The sequence below is a fragment of the Cyprinus carpio genome, chromosome A13 (genome assembly GCF_018340385.1).
Source record: "Cyprinus carpio isolate SPL01 chromosome A13, ASM1834038v1, whole genome shotgun sequence".
NCBI classification, from domain to species: Eukaryota; Metazoa; Chordata; class Actinopteri; order Cypriniformes; family Cyprinidae; genus Cyprinus; species Cyprinus carpio.
The window spans coordinates 11,448,849-11,470,726 of record NC_056584.1 but is presented as its reverse complement, the minus strand read 5'-3'; the positions used below and the strand labels follow the sequence as shown (position 1 = coordinate 11,470,726).

General features: G+C 35.7%; 1 protein-coding gene across 4 annotated transcripts in view; it reads right to left on the bottom strand.

Moving 5' to 3' along the window:
* ppm1ba (protein phosphatase, Mg2+/Mn2+ dependent, 1Ba) overlaps window positions 1-19,892 on the bottom strand; it is a 33,429-nt gene extending 13,537 nt beyond the window's left edge. The window contains exon 1 of one of the 4 annotated variants that reach the window (XM_042768809.1): window positions 19,464-19,892. The gene's annotated coding sequence lies outside the window, so the exon portion shown is untranslated. Of the gene's footprint in view, window positions 1-4,389; window positions 4,543-19,463 lie in introns of those variants that run through there. The other 3 variants (XM_042768808.1, XM_042768806.1, XM_042768807.1) reach the window with 3 other exon arrangements.
* Between the last annotated feature and the right edge of the window lie 1,986 nt (window positions 19,893-21,878).

Here is a 21,878-nt window from a genome sequence, read left to right as displayed (position 1 = left end):
CCACTGATGTAAACAAGCACGCATGAGAAGTACATGGGGGAGCACGAGACACGCTGAATGAAAGCACATTCACTCTCTGACAGCAGATGGCGCTAAACTGCAGAAAATGCAGCCCTTCCCCTGGAAACCCCATAAATAAAAGCAGCTGCTACTTTCTAAACATTTAAATAATATCAAATAATGTTTATATATTTCCATAATTTTTTTCCATTTTAATCTGGACTACAACATGCCCTAGATTTTGTTTGAAAGTGTTTTGATTCTTTATTGTTCATTACCACTTTACATTAGGGCTTCCTTTAGTTAACAAACTGCCAATGAAAAATTCTTCTGAACATTTATTAATTTTAGGTATTCCAATATTTAATAACACATTAAAATCAAAAGTTGCAACTTTGTTATTTAATGAGCTAACATGAGCTAAGACTTGTATTTTTTAACAAAGATTAGTAATTTCCTTAGTAAATGTTGCTATTGCTCAATGTGAATGTTAATGCATTAACTAAGGTTAACTAATGAGGTCTTATTGTAAAGTGATACCTATGGGTCTTTAAAGTTCTTTTGCACTTTAATTGGTGTAAAACTTTTAACTTTAAATATATTTTGTGTATTGCTTTATTATATTTAAAATGTTCATTTATTTTTGTTATAAGAAAAAAGTTATTTAACCTGTTATACTGTATTATGACCACTTTTTTTAAACTTAATTTAAATACCGTGATAATACCGCATACCGTGACAAAACATTATCAATTAATCGCAACAGGAAAATTCGATACCGGCATATCCCTATTTGAAAGTAAACAGCGCATAAGCGCAGCACGGCTGACACAGGTGGAGTATCCCTTTAAGGTGAAGAACTGAGTGTGAAACAACCAGGAACCCTTTAATCTCCAGTTTCACCATTTCCAGAACTGCAAACCTACCTGGAGTCTCCAGAAGACAAGATGTGCATTATGTACATTAGCTATATTGTTTATAATACATTATGTATTTTACCATTTTTGTTTAATAAAACTATGATTATCTGCTTTTGATACTTTATTTAAACTAATTATTATTGCTTCATTGCTATTATATGTGTCATTTTAAAGGCTATTGTTCACATAGGTCTATTTTTATTACCACAAAAAAAATTATAATTATCCGATTACTCGTCATATATATATAGATTTTTTTTGGTTAGGTGCATGAAACACTGGCTACGCTGGTGAGCACACACAGATTACATGTAAACTGCTCTGGCCCCAGTAAGAACATGGCACACACAAGAATAAATCGCTGTTGTGTAGCACAGCTCTGCGTTAAAAATTGAAGCGACAGATGAAGAGAGGGGTGATGTTTTGTTGTAAAGATTGCAATGTTAATGTGTCGCAATGCAAAACATGAGGAAAAACATTAACAATTACTACAGCATAGATTTATACAGTACATTAGATAAGTTCAAAGGTTGTTTTTTTATGTTAAATTTCAAGATTTAGCCTATTTATGAAGTTTACTGTTTAAGAAATGTCAGAGGGGTTACAAAGAGATTAACAATATAAAATAACAAATAAGAAAAAAATGGAACTTTGTGTCAGAAAGGTTGCTGACCACTGAAGCCTAAAGTATACTTCGGACGTCTGCGTTACGAGATGCTCCACGAACTGTCCACTTAAGGTGAATGTTGAGAGACGGAAGAGTCCACTAGGTGGTAATGCGCATGTGAGAAACTCGTCCATTTGTACTCATCCGTGGTTTAATATACTTTGAAAGCTGTCTGGACATGGCTGTGCACGGGACGAAGTGGAACATGAAAAATGAAGCATACCCAGGATTTGACAGACCAAAAAACTGAAAAAGTGCAGGTTTACAGTAGTAAACTTTTGCATGTTTTCTCTGTTGTACTGGGTGAAAAGCAAATTTAGAAAAAAAAAAAAATCATACTGTCCACGATAATAAATTTTTACATATCAATGATATAGCAACACGATGACGTATGGCGCATTTATGTTCCCTAGAACGCACAACAACAACACCACAAACCCAATAGGTGTGTTCGACCTGAAGCAGCGCTGCACAGACTGATTAGTGTATGACATCAAAGCATCACAGGAGCGGTTCTAGAGCCACAAGCATTGACTACAGTTGCCACGATCAGCTCTGGTGGCCGTGTCGGAGCCATAACGCCCCACAGACACATGCAGTGTAAATAATGGGTAAGTCACTCTCGCGGAATTTTGACATCATACACCGATCAGTCTGCTTGTTTGCACTAATAAATCAGGGCTCCAGACTGCGACTAAAACGGTCGCATTTGCGACCAAAAATATTAATTTGCGAGTGGAGTTTTTGCTGAGGTCGCCACTGACGATTATTTATATTTACATGTAATGACTTAAAAATTAGCATGTAATGCTTTTTTTTCCTGATTGTCTTTCCGGTCGCATCATTTGCTATGTTCACGTATTAAACTGAGACAATGCGCATTAAATGGATTTAAGCAATTAAAAAGTGAAAAGTGACATGACATACAGCCAAGTATGGTGACCCATACTCAGAATTCGTGCTCTGCATTTAACCCTTTCAAAGTGCACACACACAGCAGTGAATACACACACACCGTGAACACACACCCGGAGCAGTGAGCAGCCATTTATGCTGCGGCGCCCGGGGTTCGGTGTCTTGCTCAAGGTCACCTCAGTCGTGGTATTGCCGGCCAGAGACTTGAACCCACAACCTTAGGGATTAGGAGTGTTAATGCGTACAAAAAAAAAAAAAAACACTGATTTCACATTTAGGGTGTTCATGTGCCAATTTGTGGTCTTACTGGGAACATTTTGATGACAAATTCTGCTATTCACGTTATAATACACGTTAAATATATATATATATATATCTATATATATATATATATATATATATATATATATATTTATATATATATATATATATATATATGGGAGACATATATGGGATCCTGGTTTATACCAGAGACCCCGCTATTGCTCAGCAAGCTGCAATCTAGTCATGTGGTATGCAATGATGTCACAGAACAGCATGTATGAACTGGCCACACCTCACGCCTACTGCACTATAAATAAACCCAGATAACATTGCAAGCAAACCCCCATCCATTTACCCAGATCCTGAGCCTTCAGCTAAGGCTCAACCTCTCAAGTTTTCATCAATGGCAAGCTTGGACCATGTTCACTATAAGAGCACACATGTATCTCAAGTATATATGGGTTATTCCATCCCAAAACGAAGGGAATTGAAAAGGCACATTCTCACTCCTACTGAAAAAACAAAACAAAAAACACATGAAGTGTTCCGCACGTACACTATACTTAATACCTATACTATACATGCACACTATACTTACACCCATAAAAAATTAAGGCTTAGACCTTAATCCTTCCCACTGTAAACTGACCTTAAATGTGGAACCATGAGCAATCTTGATCATTACATTTGGGTTTAAATAAGTATAAAAAATATGAGTCAGCAAAATGTTGTCTAAAGATCAGTTTTTGTTCCAAGAAGCCACAATATTCCTGAGCTGAGATACTGAAGTTTTTGAACAGCCCTGTATAACCAATTTTTTTTTTTTTTTTTGGGCCATGAAACATAGATGGCAGGTATGGTTAAACCAAGCAAAATAAAAAAATAAACTGGTAGCTTTGCAAAAATTAAAAATGGTCAGTCACCTTCCATTGGACCACTTGAGATGAATTAACCCATATAAAAGTACATTATAACAGTAAAAATAAATATGTTCACTTTCTTGAGCCCTTTAGTATAAATGACAGTGTTTCATTGGGAACAGCTTCCAGCACCTGTGCCTTGACTCCAGATCAGCCACGCTTTGATCATGCTCTTTGTTTAGCATCACAGTAAATGAAAAAAGCCCAGATGATAATAACTCATTGCCTATGAATGTGCATGGAAACAGAGGGCACACTGTGCCAAAGCACTAAAACAAACAAATAAAACACATCCTGTAGAGACCGGAAGTAGGCTAGTCCTCTGAAGAGTGTTTCGATGTTGGGACTCAACAAAAGGAATAACAGCCTGGTCCTCATCGACTTTATATTTCAGACCACCTGTGCCCAACCATGACTTTCATCCACCATCACCCTCGTCCCCTCATCATTATGAATCAGGATATCTTCATCACAGACAGGAAAAAGGCATTGTGGCCTATGAATATTAAAAGGTCAGCACTGACCTGGCAGTTCAGGCTGTCACCCAGATTATATTTTCATAACCACCTCTTATCAAACAGGAACAAATCTAAAGCCTGACAACAGTCCTAGGCTGACTCCAGGAATTCTATTAATATCCTACATCACCAGCTCAGTTCACTAGCATGGTGAGTCAGTTTGTGACCATTAAAAAGATCCTTACCTGACCTAATGTTGGCCTGCATTCAAGAGTTACACATCCAGACGAAAAGTGGCTCATACAAGATTTCCACATTCCAATGAAGTGAAGAGAGCAGTTCAACACACTCCTGAGATCTATGGCACTGCAATGATGTAACCATTGGACCAGTGTCATATGTTCCGTTTCTATGCCTACAGAGCCTGGAGTGGCAGCTAAGAGTGGTTTCTATGGTAACAGAGAGCTTCAACAGGGCACTTCAGTGCATCTTTCCTGTGACCAGTCCCTTGGAATTACAAGTACAGTGAGATACCTGACAAACAAAACTAACAGTGAATTTCATTCACTGAGCTGAAACCAGGAGCAGCTGGAAAAGTGCAGAGTTTGGAAATGAACAACGTTGTGAGACGATTACAATAACTTGTGAACATGCCTTGCACGGTTCCATGCACACCATGTTCTCCCTGAAATTTTAAAGGCCAGTGTATCAAATGTCACAGCCCCTAAACCGTCGGGCAGTAAGTTGTAAACTACTGAACTGGCCTTGCATTGTCTTGTTTATGGAGCCCTAAGGACAAACAAACTTATAACATCAATACAAGAGCAGCTGCATCATTACTGCTTGATTCACAGCCGAGCAAAAGTGTATTCTGGATGTATTTTAAGATGATAGAAGATAGAAGAACAGATCATGTCACAAACAAAGGCATTCCTCTGCAACCCGAAACACCCGTTCATATCAAGCTATGTGAAAAACACAAAATGCAAAAAAAGGTAGATGCATTTTGAAATCAGAATGTACTTTATGAAATTAAACATCTATTTTAATAAATTTTATGCAGGTATAAACATGTAAACACTGCAAAAGGTTTTGCCACAAACTCAACTGACAGGCAAGTAACTGCACAAAATGATATAGTACACATAAAAATAAATAATAAACAACACAAATAATATCAGTAGCATTAAAGTAGCAGTCAGTCAAGTTTATTGATTAGTAAACTGATTTCCACTTTAATAAAAAAATATATATATTTTTCTCAACTCCTTTTTAATAGTATATACATTTTCACATCAATTTATTAAAATGTTAATGTTTAGGGCCCTATGAAATGTTTTATTTTTTCTCCCCATATTATTTACATTTACATTTAATCATTTAGCAGACGCTTTTATCCAAAGTGACTTACAAGTGAGAACAACAGAAGCAATCAGACCAACGAGAGAGAGAGAACAACAACAGTATACAAGTGCCATGACAAGTCTCAGTTAGTCTAGCACAGAACTCGTAGCAAGGTTTTTTTTTGTTTGTTTGTTTTTCCCAAGAATAGGATAGACAAGAAAAGAAAAGGTAAGTGCTACAGTAGTATTAGTTGGTCAAGTGCTGGCGAAAAAATGTTCAGATGTTTTTTGAAAATGAGTAAAACTTTTGTGGCTTTATATTTACAGCTACTAGTCCATATCGTGATTTGATTTAAGTGTAATGACCTACTTTTGGTTAATTAACTCAAAATTTGAGAAATTCCATGTCATTCCACGTTAAACTGTGCATTCTGTTTTTATGACTGGATAAAGACTTCACGGCGTAATTTTCTCGCTTATTATGCGACCACTGACCTGATGTGAAGATAATATCTTGCATACCTTACATTACATACCACTGGTGAAAGGGCCAGTGTAATGCAAATATATCTGAAAGGTCTGCACGATGATATAATCACCTTCTCGCGAGACCAGTCAGATCTCGCGAGACACATCGGATCTCACAAGATCTCGTCACACCCCTAATAAATATTGTATGTATACTCTCACACTTTATTTGCTTCTATTTTAGAACACTTGATGATTAATCAAAATAACAAAATATGAAAGTCACACAATGGGCAAAAGCACAGCTTCATGACACCTCTAGGACAACCTAGGTCAAGGATTTTTTTTTTTTTCGTCGAAATGTGTGGACGATTTTCTTCCTTGGTAATGGCTGTAATCAAATCACCTCTGTGCTCACAAATGCTACTTTATCAGGCATTACAGAAAAGACTAAATGAAAATTTATTCAAGCTTTTCTGAAGATGGTCTTTTCAACGATACATTCATATAAAAACACCTGCGCTGCACTCTAATTTTGAAATGCGCAGTACTCAGTTTATTCAATGAAGTATAAGCCTTTTGGAAAAATCTATTTGTGGTGGTCAGTTTTGATATTGTGAGGAGCAGCCACAATTAAATCAATGTTAAAATGTCAAGTTAAATGGCCATAATCTAAGTGATAACAAAAAATATATAAATAACTCATATCACACAGCAAAGTGTCGCCCGATTACGTCAAACCCTCACTGGATGTCATGACAACAATGTTACACAGGAAAACTTTAAATATCTCGCCTTCGCTTTCATTTCGGACCATCTCCAAAAAGACATAAAAAATAAACAAATGATTTACTAGTTTAACATGCGTTTATCTAAGTAGGAAATATAATTAATACTCTTGAAATGCATATGGAGGTGGGACGGATTGAATTCTCTCCGGGTCCGGATCGGAGTCCGAACTTTGAGAAGGGCTGATCTATATTATAGTACTCTATATGAAGCATACAGACTTTAAAAGCTTTAAAAACTGTCTTTTTATTATTATTTTGTACTGTTCTGTGACGTCCACTTATAATGCTATCAAGACTTTTACATAAAAAAAAAGAAAAACATAATTTAGAAGTAATAGGCCCCCCTCATGCCTGCTACAGTATTTTCTCCTCTTTGTGTCCATCTTCAGCATCTCTGGCCTCTGTTAACAGCAGTTTACAGACTAATTATGTTATTAACATAATATTTTTACACAAATGTCCATTGGGAAAATTATTGCAGTGCAGTATGTATGCAAGCACAGAACAGAAGGTCTTAAAACAAAAAATGCATCTTTACTCCAGTGTATAAATTCAATATAGATTAATCATTGTTAAAGCTACAAAGTAACCTGCCTGGACGGGTATTTTGACATACTTTTGTATGTATTTGCCTGTTCAGGCGTCTCACATGTGTCTGTGTGCATGCTGTTCACACAGAACACAGCGCGCGAGTACTGAAAGCAGTTGTCTTTCGTGCCCAAATGCTTTTTAATCGCTTGAATTTTTAAATTAACAAGTCTTTAAAACACATGCAAATGATAAAATGACATGACGACGCTGCAGTGGCCCAATCAGGCAAGTGACAAATCCGTCTGCTGTCCAGAACATCTTTCACGCTGGCCCTGGATCATCAGGCAGTCCTTATTGTCGAGCCCTGAAATACTTTATTTTAGTATCATTTGGAATAGATTTTTATGCAATTTATGTCATTTTAGGGGGTTTATGTTTAATCTTTGTACAAAACAAGAAAAAATGCAAAAAAAATAATTTAGAGCATGTAATTTTAGTTTGTTAATTATGCATTTATTAGTAATTTATTATATATTTATTTATTAATATTTATCTATTTTACCAGATTCCACTGCCAAGCAAAGTAAAATAAACCCTTGCCATAGGCAGCATGTTAATTCTGACCCTACAGTCAAGCACAAACTCCAGATGTAATTTTCTACTTTAAGAAAGATTATAATCATTAAAAAGCTGTTACTCATCTTAGTTCTTTGGAATCTCACAAAGTTCCAATATATCCCATGAAGCTCTACATTACTGCACAATTAATCTCTTATTTACATCGTGTGTACATTTTGCTTGTTCAAATGAGAGGATTCACGAATGTGCACAACTCAGAAGCACTGAACAAAACTCCTGCTTTATGAGTGGTAAGTGGATTCTGATTGGCCATTGCATTCATAAAATCAACAGATATGTCTGTGATTGGCTACAATACTCAATGCTGCAGAAACCGGTGTTTTCTGTCACAGAACAAACTGCGCTCCAGACTATGCCCCACAGCACGTCGACACGTTCATTTTTTTTTTTTAAACTACACAAGTTGTACACTGAGGTAGGCATGCTATTTATTTTTATGTCTGACAAAAGAAAACATTTTGTGCAGGCCTATTTATTTTATTCTTTTTATTTATATATTTTATTGTTTTTCTTTGTTCTCAGAAACGCAGGTGTATATTTAATGGGTCACAGACATGTCCATTCTATTTTTTATTTAATACTAATTAAATATTCAAATCTTATCAGTTGACGGTCAAATTTCGGATATTGAGTGACTGTTGTCAGTCGGGAGAATTAACCAAAATAACCATCCCTATTTTTAACTCATTTTGGCCGATAGCCAATGCCGATATCAATATATTTCCTTTTGTTCAGAAACAACACCAAGTCTCTCCTGTGCAGAGATTATAAACAAATTATTTGTAATTTTGGTTAGTTTTTAACAAAAACTTACTTATTAGAATTAAATAAACGAAGTTATTTTATAATGAAAGCTGAAAATAACTACAAATCAACTATATATCAATCACTGTATTTTTTTTAGACAGATGCAGTGGTAACCTTAACATTTTATTTGAATATTTAACATTTGTAGATCGTCTAAAGCAAAAGAGATGCTCTCGCTAATGATTGTTTACACTGGACGCATCATTCTGTGTTCTCAGACTTATTGTGGCAATCCAAAATAGGGCTGTGTGATTAATCGAAATCGTCATAATATCACGATTTGAGCGTGCACGATTTCTAAATCGCTTTATAGCATGATTTTTCACAGACCCGACCTCCTGTAGTATGCTATCCAATCCAATCAGAATGCAGTGCTCCTAAATGGAGCGCGAGAACAAAACAGACTGGGCAGATGCCTACGTAACTCCAGGTTCACACACTGTCTGTGATGCATATTTTTTCCGAGCCCATGTTAACGGATCAGAGCGTTCACACTGCACGCGGAAAAAGATGCGAAAGATGTGAACAGAAAGGGTTAGAAGTAGAAAGTTGCGAAAATAATTAATATCTAGCACATGAGCATAGAGAGAGTTGTGGTCACGCTCACACAAAATAAAACACGTTTTAAGTGCGCACACTCTCTCCGGGCGAGAGCAGTGTGTATCTGAGCACGCGCGTCTGGTTTTGCGACAGCACAAAGGAAATCTGCGTGCAAGCGGAGAGATTCACGCTCACACATTATTTGCTTTAATGTGCTTTCGCATTACAATAATGCACTCTGGCTGCTGCTTCTGCACCACATTCACATACTGTATACGCACTGCAGACGGAGTACGTGTGAACCTGTATACAGTATAACAAATATATTTCAACACTTGAGGCACCGCTACAATGAGCTCTATGACCAATGCATGGCAAAAAAGAAAAAATCCCTGGAAATGGGATTTATTTATTTTTTTATTTTAATTTTTTTTTGCCATATGTCTAGACATTTTGTAACACCTTTACCTTTACTTAGTGATTATTTTGACTTATGTCTGTTCTAGAGACATGTTATAACTTTTTGATAAAGCTCTAATTGGATTTCTTTTGGAAATATGTTTCAAATTCATACTGAATGCATTTATGACTGTAAAGCATGTCTGTGTGTGTCAAAATCGTGATTAAAATCGAAATCGTAAAACTGATCAAATAAATCGCGATAGGTTTTTTTTTTGTCCCTATCGCACAGCCCTAATCCAAAACAGTGAATCTAATCACCATTCAGGCAAAAGTTCACTTCAAGAAAGACCACATTGCTGATGTGATCTTATCACTAGCACACCCTGAGAACATGCAAGTTATTCATCTTATCGGCAAAGCATATCGGTATAATTTTTTTTATATCGGGCCAATGCCGATGTTTACATTTTAAGCCATTATCGGCTGATTCTGATACCATTCCTTTAAAATCGTGCATCCCTACTCTTTTTTTAAAAAAAGAATGTCCCACAGTAGACTACATTTTATAACAGTAATTTGACTGTTGGGACATTAACTAGGATTTACACAAGCTTCAGTCTGGATCCAGAACACCTGAAAAGAGATGATGCCAACCCCTCGGGGGACCTCAGATGATGCTTACCCTGAAACAACATACAGAACTACCAAATATATAATATTTATTACATCATAAAATAAAAACCTCTTAAAATAGTTCACAAAAACGTCTGTTTATGTCTTTAATTGATTTTTCTGAACATTTCTGCCGTATGCACATAAACTGACAGTCATCACTGATAAGCTACTACTAAATATTGTAGAAACTTAATTTTCTGTTAAGTTGCTTTGCAATGATTTGTATCATAAAAAGCGCTATACAAATAAACTTGAATTGAATTAAGTTTAGGCTTTAAAGAAAACAAACAACATGTGGCACAATGATAATTTTTATCGATTTCTTGATTATCACAATTTCATAATCATTTGGAAGCCAAAATCATAACTGAAACTTAATTAATTTACACAGCCATACTGCTATCTCACGCTGACTTGTTTTTCAATGCATCACCAGAGACACGTGATATAATTTGGCCAATCAGTAAAAGGACACCCTTAAATTTGCCTTAAATCTCAATTTGTAAATAAATAAATAAATTGTAAGAAAAAGCGTATCGTATCACATCATGAGTTGAGGGAATCATCCCTACTGTTTTTACTGTATTTTTGACCAAATAAATGCAGCGTTGGTGAGCAATTATTACACTTTTTGACCAGTAGTCTACAATGGATTCTGGGGATATGGCTTCAGTGTGGGGGAAAACATATCTTGCTTATCATAGTCATTCATTAATTTCTATGACGAAATTAAAAAAAAAAAATTGTATTAAAAAAAATCCTGAATGTTCATTTTTCACTACAAAAACATTTATTTGGTTTCAATATGAGATCACAAGGAACAACATCTTAGCGGTAGTAATGTTCATACCCATTTCAAGAAAAAAACAGACCAAGACCAATGAAAGCCTAGCAACTACCAGCAAACCACTCATAAACCATCCCTATTATCAGTGGCCAAGCACTCTATAAACTTTCTGGGTTATTTTAGGTCCTAACATCATCTGTGCCCTTGCCAATGTCTGTGTAAGGTGCCATTAGGGAATGAAGCAGGAGAAGACATTTGCGTGATACATGGGTGGCAAGCTGCATAGCCTATAAACTAACATGGAATACAAAGACCCTAAAAGCCTTTTTGATGAAATCAGTACATAGCAGGCAAAAGTCCAAAATCCCAGTGAAAACAAACTCTACTGCTTGGGCAAACATGAAAAGAATTTTACTTTGACAAACATGGAGCAGCGCTCATCAGTGGAAGTTTTATTCTTCTGCAGTCACATGAAAAGATGACTGGCTAGAATCATACTAGCAATTGCAGATTCACTTATATTTTTCACATATTTTTTTTCAAACGGATAAAATTAAGTGAGACAATAAATTCAAAATCCTCCCAGAAATGGTCTCTGCAGGTTTCTGCTTTGAGGTTGTGCATTCTTGATGACTGCAGCTCTGGCTAGAAGCTAGACAGTATTGTGCAATTATTAAGATATTAACCAGGTGTTGCACATTTCTTTAAAGGGGTCATATGATGCGATTTTAAGTTTTCCTTTCTCTTTGGAGTGTTACAAGCTGTTCTTGAATAGATAAGATCTAAGTTGCAAAGACTAAAGTCTTAAACCCAAAGAGATATTCTTTATAAAAGCTAAGACTTGTCCTCGCCCTCCTAAAACGCCTCGTTTAAACACGCCCCCAACATGTCTACAGTACATCACGATGTGGGAAGATTTGCATAATGCCACCCAAATGTTCACGCAAAGAAATAAGGCATAACTTTGATTCTTGCTGTTGCCACTGGCGCCATGTCGTGGTGACGCTGTTTCGTTGTGAAAGTGAAAATACTTTTTTTGGCCTTCCAAAAGAGGACACAACTAGAAATCAGTGGTTAAGTTGTATTTACAACACTGTTCCAGAACAGTTCAACCCAAATATTTAGGTTTGTGCAATTTTATGGAGGACTGTTTCCTGATCCTGGGAGAGTAGACTACAATGCCGGTGCTTCTGACTCACAGTCTTAAACTACATTTACATATGTAAAGGATTTGCCACTGACGATTCAAACGCAAGTTTTGAGCAGTGTAGAGTAGCACTTTTTGTTTGTGTTTCTCCGATCACAAATGCAGACATGGTTTTATGTTTACGCGGCGCAATGCAAAGTACCAAAATACCAAAACACGTCATTACAATCCGTAATTATATCCCCACTGGATGCAACAAATGGCTCGTTTGTAATGGGTTTTGTTGTTTTTGTCTTGTAGCGCAGGTGTTCTGACCGGGACATGAATCTCAGTATGACATTTCTGTCACACGCATGAGGTATTTGGCCAATCACAATGCACTGGATAGCTGGACAATCAGAGCACACCTCACTTTTCAGAACGATGACCGGTGACCCGTTTTCAGAAAGGTGGGGCATAGAAGAGAAACAATAATGTACAGTATGTGGAAAATTATGTGTTTTTGAGCCTTAAACTGCATAAACATTTCTTTACACCAAATACACAAAATAATGTTCTTTTTAGCAACATCATATGACCACTTTAATATGGTTGAAGCAAAATGAAACAATGGCAATATTTAAATGTCAGACTAATTTAATAAATCTAAAATAGACTATAGCAATCAATATTAATATTACATTATACATGCCTCTGCAACAAAGCTCCGCTTTTCAGCTAATTTATCTTCATCTATGAAATTCATCCCCTAAATCAAACTACAATGTTAGATTTGTTTTCCACATGCAGCCTGCGTAGTGACTTAACTGTTGGTGAAACAATCACATAAAATTAATAATTAATTACATAAAACTTCTTATTATTAAGCTACTTTTGGTGCTATAGCCTCTTGACCTATCCAGCTTTTCCTATTATTTTGGTTATAAAATAATATACTCCTGGTATATATACTCCTCTTTTTTTGCTGATGTATACTCCCAAACCACCAGATAAATTTATATCAGTTTTCTTTTTTTTTTCAACTCCAACAGACTCTCATCCAGTAATACTCTGATCCTATGACTGACAGACAAAAAAACTTTATCATCATGCTGTCACTGATAAGTCTCTGGAAGTCCATGTACAGCAGCTTCTGAATGAATTTCACGTCAGCACTTGCTTACTAACAGTTGGGCCCAAACAAATCAATATAAGACAATCTAAGACATGATTTGTACATTTACTAAATGATAAATGCCTCTAGCTTTAAATGCATTTCCAAAAGCAAATGCAAACACTTTTAAGTGAACTATTACTTACTTGCTCATGTATGTGATCAAGTCTTTGGCAAGTGAATCTAAGTGAATTTCTTCTACTTCACTGATATCAATGACCAATAGAAAGAAATAGGAAGACATAATTCTAACCACATGCAACATAATGCTCTTATATATGTAGTCAAGAGAAAATCTAAGTCAAGAGAAATAACCCTGCAAAATATCAACAATAGTTTGAATGCATGACCATTTTTTTACATCCAGTCAAGCAGTACAAACTAGGGCTGGTCCGAATACCATTTTTTGAGCTTTGATAGTAATCAACACCAAATATTCGAAGCTTCAAATGGAGGGACTGAACATATTCTTCTCTCTAACACCGTGTCTACACCGGACGTGAGCGGCGTGATGTGTTAAAAAATACAAATTCCAGACAGTAAACTGCTGCTGCTTTCTATTTATGACGTACTGACACAAATTTCAAATAATGAATAATTGAAAATGGCTCGCTAAAAAAATCCCATTCAGAATCCTCATGTATTGAAATCTTCTTACAAAGCTGTTTTATAGGCTATAACCAAAATCTCTATGATGTGTTTTTGTTTTTTGAAGAGGTGTTAAGATGTAAGGTTAATGTACATCCAGCCTGTTATAAGCTTTAATCCATTACCATGTTCAAAACAGTTTTTCTGTAATCAGATTCTATAAAAAGATTCCTATCTACCATGACACATAAGAAAATATGTGACACAGATATTACAAAACCATACAAATAAATTATTTATTTTTGATAGAAGTCAGGGGTATTCAATTAAAGTTCCAAGGCGTGGCCTCTATGTTTTCTTCCAAGCAGAGGTTGGAAATCGATACTATTTTAATATTTTACATAAAAGCATTAGCTACTAAAAATGTCTACAATAATCAAAACGTTCTCATCTTGTGCAGAAAAAAAAGATAACCAGCAGTTTCAAAGTTTAAGTTCTATCCTAACCATCTAACAACAATTATCCAATTATAATTACAAGATTCTTTTAAAATGTTCTTAGCCTACAGATTGATAATGCTAAATGTAGATCAGAAACGTCTTGCCACATGGTGTGAACAGGTTATAGATGGATAAATAGATAGTAAGAAAAATTACTATTTGCAGCATTGTTTTTTCTGCTGTGTTTTAGTGAAAGTAATCTATAATTTTGCTGCTCTCCGTGTTTCTGGTGTTGTTAAAATAACCGCGTCATCTGCGCTGGCACACGTCCCGAGAGAGAGAAAGTGCACAGAGCTGAAAGGGCTTGAATAAAGCACGTTTCGCTTTAGATAAACAATACTAGAGTGGCATAGAGTGCTAAAAGATATTTACCATAAACGACCCCGAGCGCTTGTTGTGATCCGCTGCTCACTTAAAATGGTGCTGCTGTTACAGCTTGCGATCCAGATGGATGCTGGGGTGCGGATGCAGTCCGTCTTTTGAATATCAGTTAGGGTATATAAGGATTTAGACTCAAGTTGCTTTTAAATATTCACAAATCCTTTTCCTCGAGTCAAGTCTGGAGTCATTTCAGGTCAAGTCTGAAGTCTATAAAAATGTGAATCGAGTCACTAACACGAGTGCCCATCTCTGGCGGGGGGTGCCGTTGTTCGAGAAGAGAAGAGAAGAGAAGAGAAGAGAAGAGAAGAGAAGAGAAGAGAAGAGAAGAGAAGAGAAGAGAAGAGAAGAGAGGAGAGAAGAGGGAAGAGAAGAGAAGAGAAGAGAAGAGAAGAGAAGAGAAGAGAAGAGAAAATTTGAATCTCAAAATTGAAAATCGAATCCCAACCCACCAAACACATATTCAAATAATCTAATATTCTGGTCCAGCCCTAGTACAAACCCTAATGCTACTTTCAAGCATTACATCTGGTCCATAGTTTTTTGTTGCTGATTTCAAGGCAATCGTGGAGAACTTGAGGAGTAAGCCAATCAGACAATTGCAAAAATAAACACACTAAATAAACTTTTTCTGAAAATCACAATGTTAATGTGTATAAAATCTTAATATTTTCAAGCTTTATACGGTCACAATTCACAGACTAGAGATATGCTCTAATATAGTTTAAGATGATATAAAGAATCAAGGCGAGTGGTGACATCTTTGCTATGTAATATATGTGGGTATGCTTTGTAATTTATTAGAGACGATAAATAAAAAACACCATGGCAAGTGTGGTTTTAAAAGTAGGTCTGTTGTCAGGAAGGTGGCAATGCCTTGCCACATGCTTAGAAGCACATACAAGCAAGATTTGTCAAACATGGGGAAAACAAATGAAACAATACATTTTTTCTTGTTGATTAGTTTGCTCAAACATGTTGCCAAATCACATGTACCTTCAACATACTTTGTCAAAAAATTTAAGCTTTTTTCAGTGGACTTTTTAAATTAGCTTTGCATGAAAAAAAAACATGACAATATACCATTCTTTTTTTCCATTTGATTTAGTTTGCATCAAATGCAATGTGATTTTCAGTCATCGAGATCTGTCAGCAACAGTACAACTGCCTGGGTGAGCGATTCGCAGACAGCCTTCGTTACACATGTAATCACCATCAGGCCAATAAACCAATGAGAACACAGAACAATAATGACAAGTGATGACGAGTCATAGCAATAGAGCCTAGGTGCCAAAGCTGTTGTGGATGCACCTACCTGGATACAACTGGCACAGAAAATTGCCATTGTTTGGAAAATAAATAATTGGATAATTTGATTATGTCAGCTTTGCTACACCTAAAACTGACCAGGGAATTTACTAAAATAAAAACAAACCCATTCAAATAATAAAAACCCATGCATATAAAAGTTTTTGTTTACATAATATATACTGTATGTGTGTGTACTGTTTATATTTATTATGTATATATAAATACACAAACATGCATGTATATATTTCAGAAGAATATGTTTATATATTATATATATATATTTAAATATAAATTATATGAATATAAATACAGACATGTAAATACATGTAAATATTTTCTAAATATATACTGTACGTGTGTGTATTTACATATATAAATAATAAATATACACAGAACACACACATATATTATGCAAACAAAAACTTTTATTTTGGATGCGAATAATCACAATTAATCGTTTGAAAGCACTAATAATAATTTGTCAATTCTTGAACCCACTCTCTCAAATGGCTTGGGTATGCAGAGTATTCACAGCTTTTATGAAGGAACACCCCTGCTAGATAGTATTAGCATACTAATTTGCTACATAGCAAATATCAGTTTACATAATACTGTGTGTATGTGGGCAAAATTGGATATACTTACACAGCCAACTTTATACTTTTATATATAGTGCCATGTGATAATTATGTTTCCATTTCGCTACAATATAAACAATCAATCAGTTGAGATTTGCTATATTGAATAAAGAGAGTGATGTAATAATAAAGTTTAAAATAACCCTCCATGTCGGAGTCGATGGCCTCACGGGCAGCGCACCAATATGTAGCGCCGTTGCGCTTCAGGAGTCCCGAGTTAGAGTCCCGGCTCGTGGACCTTTCCCGATCCCACCCCCCTTTCTCTCACCCACTGCACTTCCTGTCGACCTATTATCATATCTAAATAAAAGCCATAAAATGCCAAAAATAAATCTTTAAAAAAATAAATAAATAACCCTCCATCATAACAAATGAAATCCACTGCTACTAGCACACGGCCCAGAACAAGCAGTTGGCTGTGCACTGTGGAAGTCTTATTCAGTTTTATTTGTTTGTTTATTTATTTGTACAGTAAATCACAAGCTGACGTCGTCATCATAGTAACAGAAGAGTTAATTTTTTTTTATTTAATTTGTGCCTTGACGTTTTCATCAGCTAATTTCAATCACACTTATAACCACTTGGGCCAGAAATGAACCAGGGTTTGAAGAAAAAATCCTACCAGCAACAAAAGTGCCATCAAAATCCAAAGCTTCATGGGCTAAGAGTAATAATAATTAGGGATGCACCGGTTGACCGGTTTTTGCTTAAAATACGCGATCGGCAATCGGCCGGTTTTTGGTCTTTTTCCGGCCGATTTTTCCGGAAGCGCGCCCGCGTGCACAGACTACATTGTAATCATTCGCTATCATGTCATTTGTGTGGAAGTATTTCGAAATCTGTGCGCAGGACACAGGCAGCCGTTCAGCACTGGAAGTGCAGAGCTACATGTCTGAGGCACAGATAGCAGGAAGTGAACAGCCGCTGGTGTACTGGCGCACAAATAAGAGCCCCTTTCCTGCGCTCGCTGAAGCTGCGCGAACGTACTGTACCTGTCCGCACCCTGCACAAGCGGAGACAGTGAAGGGATGTTCAGCTCAACTTCTCGCGTGTTGGATGAGAAACGAAACTGTCTAAACTGAATTTTTTTTTTTTTTTTTTTTTTTTTTAAAAGTAGAACTTGCATACACGTTTGAAAAGCCAGAAGTAAACGTCAGTTCTGTATAGGATTATTATTTTTATTTTACCTTAAAATTACATCGACTTAATTTGATTTAAAAATCACCTGCTGTAGCACATTGAAAAAAAGTGTTTCATTCATCCAGTTAAAACATTTTAGGCTAATGAATCACATCTATATTTTTTTTTTAACTTGAGCCAATAGTTATTTATTTTTCATTGGCTCAAGTAAAAAAATATAGATGTGAATCATTACCCTATTTTTTTTTTTTAATTGGATAAATGAAACACTTTGCATCTTTGTTTTATTCGCACCAACATTATTTGATTTTAACATTTTGGAATAATGTATTTATATAGCATACTTTTATTTAGTCTCACTGGTAAAGATCTTTTTTTTTTTAATTTAAAACCAAATTTAAAAACTAAAATACTGAATGCTGATTAAGAAACCTCTTATTGAATGTGTGTTGATTGTGTTGTTTGGACTGTAGAACTATGCAGTTTTTGCCTTTAATTTCACATGGTTACAGTTAATCTTTTAATTTAAGGCCAGTTCTATGTAGTTTCAACACAATTCAAAAATAAAGGCTAAATGCTGACGTCTGTACCATATATGTTTGTATTGAATGTAGGCTACTTACTGTGCAGTTACTGCCGTTAAATTCAGATGGTTACGGTTATCGTTTTCAATAGCCAAAAGCCAGTTTGGCCTATTAAATAAACATCTTGTTTATGCACATTTTCCTTCTTTCTTGTTTGTTGCTTAAAGATGGAAAAAAAAATCGGAAATCGGTATCGGAATCGGCCAGTTTGCATTTAAAAAATCGGTATCGGAATCGGCCAAGAAAAATCATGATCGTGCATCCCTAATAATAATAATAATAATAATGAAATTCACATGTTTTACATGTAATATCTGATAATATCTCAAATATATAATATATTACGAGTGGATGTTCATTCAATTTATAGTAACTACATATATGACACAAAATGGTGTATAATTTAGTATAAGGCCTTTATCAAGTAAAAAGTTCATTTCTGACTGATAACCAGCTAACATGGGCTTGTTTTATGCACTGATTGGGGGGTGAATTGACATATAGGCATGTATTTACATTTGATAAAAATAAAAACAACCAATATTACGCCATAGTAATTAAATGCCAGGACTGTTGTTGTCTTTGGAAAGAGTGTCTACTGCAGGAATTAATGTGATTGGTGTCAAAATCAATTTAGCTACCAACGTAATCAGCATCTGATACATCATAGGCACATCATACCGTTCAAATCCAATACCTATGGTACTCAAAACGGTACATGGACTGGCAACTCGTTAGGTTTGAAGACACAGCCATTAAAAGTTCTGTTTGCTAGAGCAGGCAGCAGTACAGGCTAAGTGACTGGCTCTCAGTGCAGCAGTTAACGTTACAAAACACGTCCAGCCCGGCAGATAACGCTAGCCTGCTAGTTAGTCTGACAAATGTGGTGTAACTTACGTTTCTTAAGTCGAAATTCCCCTTCCAGTAGACGCCACGTTCCTGGCGGCCGTCAAGTGTGCCTTTCTGACGAGAACCCACTCGCTAAACATCTAAGTATTTGGACCGTTGGTGATATTAGCTCGTTTCGACTAGCGCAGCTAAAGGTAAACCCAGCTAGCTGGCTAGCTAAATGCGGTTAAATTCACACGGTCAGGTCTGCCCTCAACGGCTCTCTTCTGGGATTACGAGCTGGAACGAACATATTTGACATGCTGTTTCACTTCGGCTCAATGAAAAAATAAGTGCGACCTGACTGTTGCTTATCTGGGTTGAATTTCGAGCCGTGTTATCGTTTCCAGCTACATGTTAGAGACAGGTGACGTGCACTACTCAGTGCCATTGACGGCCGCGCGCTTGCCTTGGGTTCTGTGTGATGGGAGGGGCCCTCGCCTCGTCATTGACATCATTGGCCGAGAGGCTGAGAATAAAACTCAATTATTTTGGGTCATATTTACATACATACGTACTTACTTACTTACTTATGTATATATCTTTTTTGTATCTTGGTTAATAATATTTAAATTAAGTCTCAAATCAAAGTCACCAGACCCTTGTGAAAAAGAAGTACATTTTAGCATGCTCTTAAAAAACTACTTATTATGAAAATAATATACTTTGAAAGGATATACTTAAGTGTGAACAGAATGTGATGTTTTCAGACACTGTAACATGCAGTTAAATGAAAAATGTATTGTAGTTTAAATTTATATTAAATGCAGTTAGCTAAAGAGTGCTTTATTGACCCATTTAAATGTGATTTAATTATTTTATTGTCTTAGAAATATGGTTAAAGTATACAGCTGAATATATACTGACCAACATTTATGGTAATCTAAAATATGCTTGAATGTTTTTGTTTGTTTGACTGTTTGTTTTTTAGCTTGTATGAGTTACAATTTAGTAAAAAGGTTAAAAGTATAAAGTATTTAACACATGTCAACATAGTCAACAGATCTAAATAAGTGTACTTATTTAAAGCATGACAAAAGATTATTAAAGCATAATAATTTAAAATGTACTTTAAAGTAAAACTATTTATTTGACATTTATAGACTGATAGTTATGTTATTGGTTTAATCGTGTTACTTCATTAATTTTTTATAGTTTACTTATAGCTGCAAAGTTTATCTTTCAGATTTGACCTTTGGATTGCTTCACACTTCTACATCCTGCAGCTCTTCTCCGGCCCCTCCTGCAAATAATCTTTGCACCTCTTCTGTGAGCTTGTCAATTACTTCACAGGTATCTTCATAAATTATTGATTAGTATTGGAAACAGAATCTGGTTCCCACAGGTAATGTTACCTGGCAGATAGCTGGATACCTCTGTGACAACTTTAGAATGGGTTAATCAGCATTTACATGATTCATTTCTGATACAATCAAAAATTGGATCACACTAAAACTTTTCTGGTTCAGATTTAATAAACAAATAGCCTATAGCTATCCATCTGCATACTGTAAGGAGTCAGAAAATATAAGCAAATTTCAATTCAGGTTCTTTAAGTTGTTGCAAGGAGAATGGAAATTTCAAGATGCCTCCTTTGAATTAGACATAAACCATTTGAAGGAGACTAAAGCCACTGCCTCAGATACTAATGCACTGGTATGTATAGCATTCCAACTTTCAAGGTTGCTGGGAAATCTAAAATATTGCTCCCTCCTTATGCTCCAACGACACCCCCCATTCACTTTTGGAGATATTTGTTTTTCTGTCACAGTGTTGTGAATTGATAACTTGTGTACTTGTGTAATAAATATAATTTGTGAAGTGCATGAAAATGCTAAAATAATAAAACATACACAGGTAGTGGCATAACATATTGTTGTAAAAATACATAAAAGAAGATGTCTTAAGCAAAATTCTACATCTGTCAAGATATATTTTTATATATAATGAGAGCAACCAGTCACAATGATAACCAACAAACTTGGTTTAATAAGTTAATTTGACAAAAAGAAGATTTGACAAACAGCTTTTCTCATAAACAGTTCTTCACAAGGTTTAGTTTGTGGATTTTTATACAATAGCTAAACCTGTTTTTGGTACACTTAAGTGATTTAAGTGAAGTTAAGTGATTTGTTGTGTTCTGGGTAATTCCTCATTAGTGCACATACTTATGAAAGTGAAGGAAAAAAAAAGTGAAAAAAGTGAAAGTGATGTGACATACAGCCAAGTATGGTGATCCAAACTAGGATTTCGTGCTCTGCATTTAACCCATCCAAAGCGCACACACAGCAGTGAACACACACACACACCATGAACACACACCCGGAGCAGTGGGCAGCCATTTATGCTGCGGTGCCCAGGGAGCAGTTGGGGGTTTGGTGCCTTTCTCAAGGGCACCTCAGTCATGGTACTTATTGCTCTTTG